The sequence below is a fragment of the Zalophus californianus genome, chromosome 8 (assembly GCF_009762305.2).
Source record: "Zalophus californianus isolate mZalCal1 chromosome 8, mZalCal1.pri.v2, whole genome shotgun sequence".
NCBI lineage: Eukaryota > Metazoa > Chordata > Mammalia > Carnivora > Otariidae > Zalophus > Zalophus californianus.
The window spans coordinates 115,604,050-115,615,684 of NC_045602.1; the positions used below are offsets into that span (position 1 = coordinate 115,604,050).

At 41.0% G+C, this 11,635-nt stretch overlaps 1 pseudogene; it reads left to right on the forward strand.

Moving 5' to 3' along the window:
- Window positions 1-1,076: 1,076 nt before the first annotated feature.
- Window positions 1,077-1,869, forward strand: LOC113937037 (annotated as a pseudogene).
- Window positions 1,870-11,635: the final 9,766 nt, after the last annotated feature.

The window sequence follows — 11,635 nt, forward strand, 5'->3', positions numbered from 1 at the left end:
ATAAAAATACCATCAACTTTTGGGCGCCTGGGTGGCTCAGATGGTTAAGCGTCTGCCTTTGGCTCAGGTCATGATCCCAGGGTCCTGGGATCGAGTCCTGCATCAGGCTCCCTGCTCCTTGGGAGCCTGCTTCTCCCTCTGCCTCTCTCTCTCTCTCTCTGTCTCTCATGAATAAATAAATAAAAAGTTTAAAAAAAATACCATCAACTTTTCTCACAGAACTGGAACAAATAATCCTAAAATTTGTATGGAACCAGAAAAGACCCCAAATAGCCAAAGGACAGTTGAAAAAGAAAACCAAAGCTGGTGGCATCACAATTCCAGATTTCAAGCTCTATTACAAAGCTGTAATCATCAAGACAGTATGGTACTGGCACAAAAACAGACACATAGATCAATGGAACAGAATAGAGAACCCAGAAATGGACCCTCAACTCTATGGTCAACTAATTTTTGACAAAGCAGGAAAGAATATCCAATGGAAAAAAGACAGTCTCTTCACAAATGGTGTTGGAATAATTGGACAGCAACATGCAGAAGAATGAAACTGGACCATTTCCTTACACCATACACAAAAATAGACTCAAAATGGATGAAAGACCTAAATGTGAGACAGGGATCCATCAAAATCCTAGAGGAGAACACAGGCAGCAACCTCTTCGACCTCGATCACAGCAACTTCTTGCTAAACATGTCCCCAAAGGCCAGGGAAACAAAGGCAAAAATGAACTATTGGGACTTCATCAAGATAAAAAGGTTTTGCACAGCAAAGGAAACAGTTGACAAAACCAAAAGACAACCAACAGAATGGGAGAAGATTTTTGCAAATGTTTTATCAGATAAAGGGTTTGTATCCAAAATCTATAAAGAAGTTATCAAACTCAACACCCAAAGAACAAATAATCTAGTCAAGAAATGGGCAGAAGACATGAACAGACATTTCTCCAAAGAAGACATCCAAATGGCCAACAGACACATGAAAAAGTGCTCAACATCACTCGGCATCAGGGAAGTACAATTCAAAACCACAATAAGATACCACCTCACGCCTTTTTTTTGGCTCCCTGAGCAGCGCCATGGCGGTCAGCAAGAACAAGCACCTTACGAAAGGTGGCTAAAAGGGAGCCAAGAAGAAACTGGTTGATCCATTTTCTAAGAAAGATTGGTTTGATGTGAAAGCACCAGCTATGTTCAATATAAGAAATATTGGAAAAACATTAGTCACAAGAACTCAAGGAACGAAAATCGCATCTGATGGCCTCAAGGGTCGTGTTTTTGAAGTGAGCCTTGCTGATCTGCAGAATGATGAAGTTGCGTTTAGAAAATTCAAGCTAATTACTGAGGATGTTCAGGGCAAAAACTGCCTGACTAATTTCCATGGCATGGATCTTACCCGTGACAAAATGTGCTCCATGGTCAAAAAATGGCAGACCATGATTGAAGCTCATGTTGATTTCAAGACTACTGATGGTTATTTGCTTCATCTATTTTGGGTTGGTTTTACTAAAAAACGCAATAATCACATTTGGAAGACCTCTTATGCTCAGCACCAACAGGTCCATCAAATTTGGAAAAAGATGATGGAAATCATGACCCAAGAGGTGCAAACAGATGACTTGAAAGAAGTGGTCAATAAATTGATTCCAGACAGCATCAGAAAAGATACAGAAAAGACTTGTCAGTCTATTTATCCACTCCATGATATCTTTGTTAGAAAAGTAAAAATCCTGAAGAAGCCCAAGTTTGAATTGGGAAAGCTCATGGAGCTTCATGGTGAAGGTAGTAGTTCTGGAAAAGCTACTGGGGATGAGACCGGTGCTAAAGTTGAATGAGCTGATGGATATGAGGAACCAGTCCAAGAATCTGTTTAAAAGTCAGACATTTAATGGTGACAAATAAAAATCATATTTGTGATGTTTAAAAAAAAAAGATACCACCTCACACCAGTCAGAATGGCTACAATCAAGAAGTCAGGAAATGACAGGTGTTGATGAAGATGTGGAGAAAGGGGAATGTCAGTAGGAATGCAAGCTGGTGTAGCCACTCTGAAAAACAGTATGGAAGTTCCTCAAAAAGTTGAAAATAGAGCTACTCTATGACCCAGCAATTGCACTACTGGGTATTTAACCCAAAGATACATATGTAGTAAATCAAAGGGGCACCAGCACCCCAATGTTTGTAGCAGCAATGTCCACAATTGTCAAACTATGGAAAGAGCCCAGATGTCCATCGACATATGAATGGATAAAGAAGATGTGATATATATATATATAATGAAATATTATGCAGCCATCAAAAAAATGAAATCTTGCCATTTGCAACGACATGGATGGGACTAGAGGGTATTATGCTAAGTGAAATAAGTAAATCAGAGAAAGAAAATTATCATATGATCTCACTGATATGCGGAATCTAAGAAACAAGGCAGAGGATCATAGGAAGAAGAGAGGAAAACATGGAACAAGATGAAACCAGAGAGGAAGACAAACCATAAGAGACTCTTAATCACAGGAAACAAACTGAGGGTTGCTTGAGGGGAGGGGGGGTGGGGTACGGGGTGGCTGGGTGATGGACATTGGGGAGGGTATGTGTTGTCGTGAGTGCTGGGTATTGTCTAAGACTGATGAATCACAGACCTGTACCCCCGAAACAAATAATACATTATATGTTAATTAAAAAAAAAGAATGAAATCTTGCCATTTGCAGTGAGGTGGATGGAACCTAGAGAGTGTTACGCTAAGTGAAATAAGTCAGTCGGAGAAAGACAAATACCATATAATTTCACTCCTATGTAGAATTTAAGAAACAAATGAATACAGGGAGGAGAAAAAGAGAAGCAAACCAAGAAACAGACTCTTAACTATAGAGAACAAACAGGATTACTGGAGTGGGCGTGGGGGGGATGGGCTAAATAGGTCATGGGTATTAAGGAGGGCACTTGTGACGAGCACTGGGTGTTGTTTATGGGTGATAAATCACTAAATTCTACAGCTGAAACTCATGTTGCACTGTATGTTAACTAACTGGAATTTAAATAAAAACATGGCAAAAAAAAAGAAATGAGGGGTACCTGGGTGGCTCAGTTGTTAAGCGTCTGCCTTCGGCTCAGGTCATGATCCCAGGGTCCTGGGATTGAGCCCCACATCGGGCTCCCTCCTCCGCGGGAAGCCTGCTTCTCCCTCTCCCACTCCCCCTGCTTGTGTTCCCTCTCTCGCTGTGTCTCTCTCTGTCAAATAAATAAATAGGGCGCCTGGGTGGCTCAGTTGGTTAAGCAACTGCCTTCGGCTCAGGTCACGATCCTGGAGTCTCAGGATCGAGTCCCGCATCGGGCTCCCTGCTCAGCGGGGAGTCTGCTTCTCCCTCTGACCCTCACCCCTCTCATGCTCTATCTCATTCTCTCTCTCTCTCAAATAAATAAATAAATAAATAAATAAATAAATAAATAAATAAAAATCTTAAAAAATAAATAAATAAAATCTTTAAAAAAAAAAAGAAATGATGGGGCGCCTGGGTGGCTCAGTTGGTTAAATGACTGCCTTCGGCTCGGGTCATGATCCTGGAGTCCCAGGATCGAGTCCCACATCAGGCTCCCTGCTCAGCGAGGAACCTGCTTCTCCCTCTGGCCCTCCCCCCTCTCATGTGCTCTCTCTCTCTCTCTCTCATTCTCACTCTCTCAAAATAAATAAATAAAAATCTTTATTAAAAAAAAGAAATGAAAGAGGAGAAATAACAATTGACCAACTGACACTGCAGAAATACAGGGGGATATAAGTGAATATTATGAAAAATTATATCCCAACAAATTGGACAACCTAGAAGAAATAGGTAAATTCCTAGAAACATATAACCTCCCAAAACTGAATCAGGAAGAATAGAAAATTTGAACAGACAGATTACCAACAATGAAGTTGAATCAGTAATCAAAAAGCTCCCAAAAAACAGAAGTCCAGGACCAGATGGCTTCACAGGGGAATTCTACCAAACACTTAAAGAACAGTTAATATCTATTCTTCTTAAACTATTCCAAAAAATAGAAGAAGAAAGAAAGCTTCCAAATTCATCCTACAAGGCCAGCATTACCCCGACCCCAAAACCAGATAAAAACACTACAAAAAAAGAGAACTACAGGCCAACATCCCTGATGAGCACAGATGCGAAAATCCTCAACAAAATATTAGCAAACCGAATCCCACAATACATTAAAAAAATCATTCACCACAATCAAGTGGGGTTTATTCCTGGGATGCAAGCATGGTTCAATATTTGCAAATCAATCAGTGTGATACATCACATCAACAAGAGAAAGCATAAAAACCATATGCTCATTTCAATAGATGCAGAAAATACAATGTACAACATCCATTCATGATAAACACCCTCAACAAAGTAGGCTTAGAGGAAACATACCTCAGCATAATAAAGACCATATATGAAAAAGCCACAGCTAACATTATACTCAATGGTGGTAAAGTGACAGCTTTTCCCCTAAGATCAAGAACAAGACAGTCCACTCTCACCACTTCTTTTTCTTTTTCCAAAGATTTTTATTTATTTATTTGAGAGAGGGAAAGCACGAGCAGTGGGAGTGGGAGAGGGAGAGGGAGAAGCAGACTCCCCACTGAGCAGGGAGCCTGATGCAGGGCTCGATCCCAGGACCCTGGGATCATGACCTGAGCTGAAGGCAGATGTTTCACTGACCGAGCCACCCAGGCGTCCCTCACCACTTCTATTCAACACAGTACTGGAAGTCCTTGCCACAGCAATCACACACACAAAAAGGAATAAAAGGCATCCAAATTGGTAAGGAAGAAGTAAAACTTTCGCTATTTGCAGATGACTTGATACTCTATATAGAAAACCCTAAAGACTCTACCAAAAACTACTAGAACTGATAAATGAATTCAGTAAAGTTGAGGATACAAAATCAGTTACAGAAATCCATTGCATTTCTATACACTAATAATGAAGCAGCAGAAGAGAAATGAAGAAAACAATCCGTTTACAATTGTATCAAAGAGAATGAAATACCTAAGAATAAATTTAACCAAGGAGGTGAAAGACCTGTCCTCTGAAAACTAAGAAATACTGATGAAAGAAACTGACGACAACACAAACAAATGGAAAGACATTCCATGCTCATGGATTTTAACAAATGTTGTTAAAATGTCTATACTACCGAAAGCAAACTACAGACTTAATGCAATCCCTGTCAAAATACCAGCAGCATTTTTCACAGAACTAGAACAAAGAATCCCAAAATTTGTATGGAAACACAAAAGACCCCAAATAGCCAAAGCAATCTTGAAAAAGAAAAACAAAACTGGAAGTATCATGATTTCAGGTTTCAAGTTATACTACAAAGCTGTACTAACCAAAACGGTATGGTATTGGCACAAAAACAGACACACAAGTCGATGGAACAGAATAGAGACCCCAGAAATAAACGTGTGATGGTGTGGCCAATTAATCTTTGACAAAGGAGGCAACAATGTGCAATGGGAAAAAGACAGCGTCTTCAATAAATGGTATTGGGGAAATTGGACACCTACATGCAAAAGAATGAAACTGGACCACTTTCTTACACCATACACAAAAATAAACGCAAAATGGATTAAAGACCTAAATGTGAGACAGGAACCATCAAAATCCTAGAGAACACACGTAATAACCTCTTTAACATTGGCCATAACTCCTTCTTACTATATATGTCTCTGAGGCAAAGGAAACAAAAGCAAAAATAAACTATTGGGACTTCATCAAAATAAAAACCTTCTGGGACACCTGGGTGGCTCAGTCGTTAAGTATGTGCCTTCCACTCAGGTCATGATCCCAGGGTCCTGGGATCGAGCCCTGCTTCGAGCTCCCTGCTCTGCAGGAAGCCTGCTTCTCCCTCTCCCACTCCCCTTGCTTGTGTTCCCTCTTTCGCTGTGTCTCTCTCTGTCAAATAAATAAATAAAATCTTAAATAAATAAATAAAATAAAAAGCTTCTGCCAGTGAAGGAAACAATCAACAAAACTAAAATGCAACCTACAGAATGGGAGAACATATTTGCAAATGACATATCCGATAAAGGGTTAGTATCGAAAATATATAAAAAAACTTTTAGGGGTACCTGGGTGGCTCAGTTGTTGGGTGTCTGCCTTTGGCTCAGGTCATGATCCCAGGGTCCTGGTATCGAGCCCCGCATTGGGCTCCTGCTCCATGGGGAGCCTGCTTCTCCAACTCCCACTGCTTGTGTTCCCTCTCTCTGTGTCTCTCTCTGTCAAATAAATAAATAAAATCCTAAAAAAAAAACTTTTAAAACTCAACACCTGAAAAACAAATAATACAGTTAAAAATGGGCAGAAGACGGGTGCCTGGGTGGCTCAGTCGGTTAAGCGTCTGCCTTCGGCTCAGGTCATGATCCCAGGTCCTGGGATCGAGCCCTGCATCAGGCTCCCTGCTCCACGGGAAGCCTGCTTCTCCCTCTCCCACTCCCCCTTCTTGTGTTCCCTCTCTCACTGTGTCTCTCTCTGTCAAATAAATAAAATCTTTAAAAAAAAAATGGGCAGAAGACATGAATAGACATTTTTCCAAAGAAGACATACAGAAGGCTAACAGACACATGAAAAGATACTCAACATCAATCATCAGAGAAACTATATGAGATATCACTTCACACCTGTCAGAATGGCTAAAATTAACAACACAGGAAACAGCAGGTGTTGGCAAGGATGTGGAGAAAAGGCAATCCTATTACACTGTTGGTCGGGATGCAAACTGGTGCAGCCACTCTAGAAAACAATATGGAGATTCCTCAAAACATTAAAAATAGAATTATCCTATGATCTAGTGATTGCACTAGTAGGTATTTACTTAAAGGATACAAAAATACTAATTCAAAGGGATACATGCACCATAATGTTTATAGCAGCATTATCAACAATAGCCAAATTATTGAAACAGCCCAAATGTCCATTGACTGATGAATGAATAAAGAAGATGTGGTGTATATATACAATGGGATATTACTCAGCTGTAAAAAAGGAATGAAATCTTGGCTTTTGCAACAAATGGATGGATCTAGAAAGTATATTGCTAAGTGAAATAAGTCAGAAAAAGACAAATACCCTATGATTTCACTCATATGTGGAACTTAAGAAACAAAACAACAAAGAAAAAAACAGACAACCTAAAAAACAGCCTCTTAACTCTAGAGAACTGGTGGTTGCCAGAGGGAAGGTAGGTGGGGATGGGTGAAACAGGTGAAGGAGATTAAGAGTACACTTATTTTGATGAGCACTGGGTGATGTATGGAATTGTTGAGTCACTATATTGTACCTCTGAAACTAATAGAACACTGTATGTTAACTATACTGGAATTTAAAAAGTGGATATACAGAAACAAATAAGGCTAAATCAATGTAGAGCTGTGCCATTTCCTATCACACTCATTCACTGACAGCTCCACAAAAACAGATAATGCTTGCTGCAGGGCGCTATGTTAAGCTCTTCCCTTCTACAGAGCCTCTAAGTTTCACATCACCCAGGGGGGCCATAAATTGTGACCTTGTAATTCTAATATGTTCAAGTAAAACCCAAATGAATAAGGAGAAGAGATGAGCCGCAGCCTAATAACCTACAGAGTCAGCAAAAGGGCAGACCCTCAACTGATGGAAACTTGCATAGAAATTTTAAAATTATGAGACCATTATTGAAAGTCTCCAAAGAGATTTTACTAATAAGACAAGCGAGGTCTCAGCAATCTGCCCATCTAAGGTTAACTTCTCCACCAAGTGCTCCTTAGCCCACCCAGAAGTTCTGAAAGAAGCTGAACTAAACCCTTCTCTGACAGGATTTGTTTTTCCAGGTTAACTCCTTAGGTCAAAGTTTCGTTCTCTCTCCTGGGATCAATTCTGAAGTAAATTCTCATTAAATCGTGGCCAAGGGTATCCTCAGTACAACCACTTCCTTTTCAACTTCTTCTAACTTTTGTGTCAACCCCAATTCCAATTCCAGAACTGAAGAGAAACATATGAAGTCAGACAACAAATATAGGGAAGTTAGACATCTTTGTGGCTGCCAGAATGAATGAAGGCACAGTCTTTGAGTGACTGACAGCAAAAGGATGGGATGTGAAGCCATCTGCTGGGAGCTCGCCAGGTCTTTTAAAAATCTCACTGCAGCACATCTTGCCTCTGCTGCTTAAGGACAGGGAAGACTCTCAGCTCCAGCTTCCCTTCATTACAGAGGCTGACTAAAGGGCACTGTAAGTAGGAGGAAAACACTTTTCTTCTGCTGCCTGCAGAGAGCCCATCTTCTTCTCTGGGTTTAAGTTTCAAATGACCTGAGTTGTTAGAGAGGCCCTCTGTAAAATAAATGCTACCCTTCAGTTTTGCTTCTCTTGTCAAACCTGGCCTGCTCTCCTGGTCCTGCTTACTGATGCTTTTCAGCTGATGAAACAGTTCTTTTCACTGCACATCAGTGAGAATCTTCCTGCCCATGAGATGGAGTGAAGTTTGGAATAATTTTTATAGTATGATTGGTTGTTTTCTTATTCTTGTCTTTGAAATTACAGACAAACAAGCAGCAAGGCTCTTCTGCTACAAGGTCAGAAACAAAGTTCCTTTGGCCTCTGTTCTTTGAGGGGAAGCATATGGAGTTTAGTTGGCAACTTAAATATGCTTTCAGAATGAGTGAAGCTGCTACTACTTTGAAAGTTTAAAGAACTTGTTAGTTGAAGCAGTTTACCTTCTGCTAACTAGCAGCTTCTTACTTTTCTTTACTCTGCTTTTTCCATTTCCTAGCAATAAAAAAAAAAAAAAAATTTTTTTTAAGTCCTTAAGAAGAAGTACTCCAAAATCTCAACTCTGACTCCAGAGTCAAATTTTAGCACTTCTTCAATGTCTTCAGAAAGTCACCTATAGTTTCAGATTTCAAATGGTTGTAACAGAGCAGAATTTAGGATTTGGGATCAATCTGCCTGTGTAGAACTGGTTCGTTTCATATTTATTAAAGCCAAAACAGAAACCAAAAGTCCATTTATGTCAAAGCCTCCTTTTCCTTTCTAAATGTCTGAGGTTTCATAGTGGATTCCCCTTTTGGCACATTTTACTGGCGCAGAGAAAAGCTCAGGTTAATATTTTCTATTGTGGTTGAATTTGCTCCACTTCAGCAACATTGGACATTTGTTCTGCCATTTCCACTGAAGAGACGCTAGGAGAAGGAATGGCATGCTGGAGCCACTTTTGGTTTTCTTTGGTTATTTTAGAGGACTTCGTGGGATCAAAAGATCCTGACCTACTACAGAAACACTTGCATGGGTATCTGTTTTAAAACTTGTTCTACCTTCTCTTGGAACTAATTCATACGTAGTCTTAAGATTTGTTCAGCTCTGGGGCACCTGGGTGGCTCAGTCAGTTAAGCATCCGACTCTTGATTTTGGCTCAGGTCATGATTTCAGGGTCATGAGATCAAGCCCCGAAGGGGCTCTGCACTCAACATGGAATCTACTTGAGATTCTCTCCCTCTCCCTCTCCTTCTGCCCCTCCCCCTGCTTGTGCTCGTTCTAAAATAAATAAAATCTTTTTTAAAAAAAGATTTGTTCAGCTGAATTTCCTTGGTTCTGCCTTGATCCTTTGCTGCAGAAAATTTCATTTGACATCAAAGCCTCTTCCCTTCTATCTGCTGTAAAGTTGTTGTGAGCTGTAGCAGACCATCAGCCATGCTTAGTGAGTTCAGAATGTACCCCAAGTCAAAGGAATTTAGAAAATCAGAAGACAGCATAGTCTTGGGCAAAGAAATGGGAGAGAAGTGGTTTCTGAAAGACAAAAACAAAATCAGTGAAGTCCCCACTAAGGTCTTTGTTGAGTAATAAGCACTAAATCAGACTGAGGGGAATGATGTCAGGTGATCAAAGTAATCATTTTAGCAGTTCCTACGAGCATTGTATTCCTTGTATACTGTGGGAATGAATATCCGGGGAGCCTGGACTCTGATCCCTGTTTCAGTAGAACATGGAGACATATTTCATGCTGACAAGCAGCTGCCTGGATGATTTCTGTCTTTATGCTTCTTGAGGAGGAACAGAGACTTAATTAAGCCTTCTCTCAAATTCTAACTCAGGGCCCCTTAGGCAGATCCTGGGCCTGCCACATGGTTCTTGATCTCTGCAGAAGAGTCCTGACAGGCTGTCCACCTAAGACCAAAACCACCCATTAGAATATTATCCAATTTGGCATCTGTTAGGCCTAAAAATTAGACTAGTCAATTCAGTCACAACAGTCAAATTTGTCTGTATATATAGAAACAGCCGAAGAGATCAAATTGTTTTGTATCGTTAAAGAAAAAATCATTCTGATGCTTGTTAAAATGGTAAGGAAGATTTTCTTCAAGACTCTTTCAATAGGGGGGCACCTGGGTAGCTCAGTTGGTTGGGTGTCTGCCTTCAGTTCAGGTTGTGATCCCTAGTGTCCTAGGATCGGCCCCCACCTCAGGCTCCCTGCTCCCTGGGGAGCATGCTTCTCCATCTCCATCTGCCTGCCACTCCCTCTGCTTGTGCTCTCTCTCTCTCTCTGTCAAATGAATAAGTAAAAAATCTTAAAAAAAAAAAAGACGAGGGGCGCCTGGGTGGCTCAGTTGTTGGGCATCTGCCTTCGGCTCAGGTCATGATCCCAGGGTCCTGGGATCGAGCCCCGCATCGGGCTCCCTGCTCTGCGGGAAGCCTGCTTCTCCCTCTCCCACTCCCCCTGCTTGTGTTCCCTCTCTTACTGTGTCTCTCTCTGTCAAATAAATAAATAAAATCTTAAAAAAAAAAAAAGACTTTCAATAGGGATAGTGCAATAAGGAATGGAGATCAGGCTCAGCTCCGAATACAGCAAAGATAGTTGTGGATTTATAGCCAAGGAGTAGAGTGAGGGTCAGTGGATGGAAAATTACCCAAAAAGAAACATCAAGGATAGGGGGAATTCTTGCTAAACTGACCTAACAGGATTCTTGCTAAAGGCAACCTTATACATCAAAGGTGGGGGATGAGGAACTCGATCAGATATCTGGTGGGGGAGATTCTCACTAAATCGACAGGATTCTTGCTAAAACTATGCTAGGCAGGCCAAAGACAGGATGAGGGCCAAGACTGAGGCCTAGTTGAAAAGCCTCAGAGGAGCCTAAAGTTTGATCAGGAAGAGTCTTTGTCAGTACCCACAAGCTTTCTTCTCTCCTTCCCCACCCTTTCCCATTCTGCTCCTTCAATCCCACCAGCTACAAAAGAGAAGTCTCTATTTCCTCAGCTGGCCCTTCACTTATACTTCCCAGACTCCCTCATTATTGAAAAACAGAGCTCGCCAGACTCTCAGAACTCCAGGTTCAACATGTCAACTAGCAGATGTGTCTCTGACTCATTCCAGTTCCTGATTGTTAGGGTCAATTTACTCCCTGGTGAAAGAGTCAAGGCCCTCCCCGCTTCAGGAAACATGCTTCCCAGATTTGGAGAGGCATCCCTGACAGACTCAGCATTTGTAGTCCCCACCCCTGTGGGGAGACTTGTGAATAGAGGAGAAAGTGCAAGTGGCTAAGGAAACATATCACCCTCTCCTTAGCTGGAACATTTAATTAATCTGACAGTCAACAACTTTCACTGATGGAACAGTGAATATA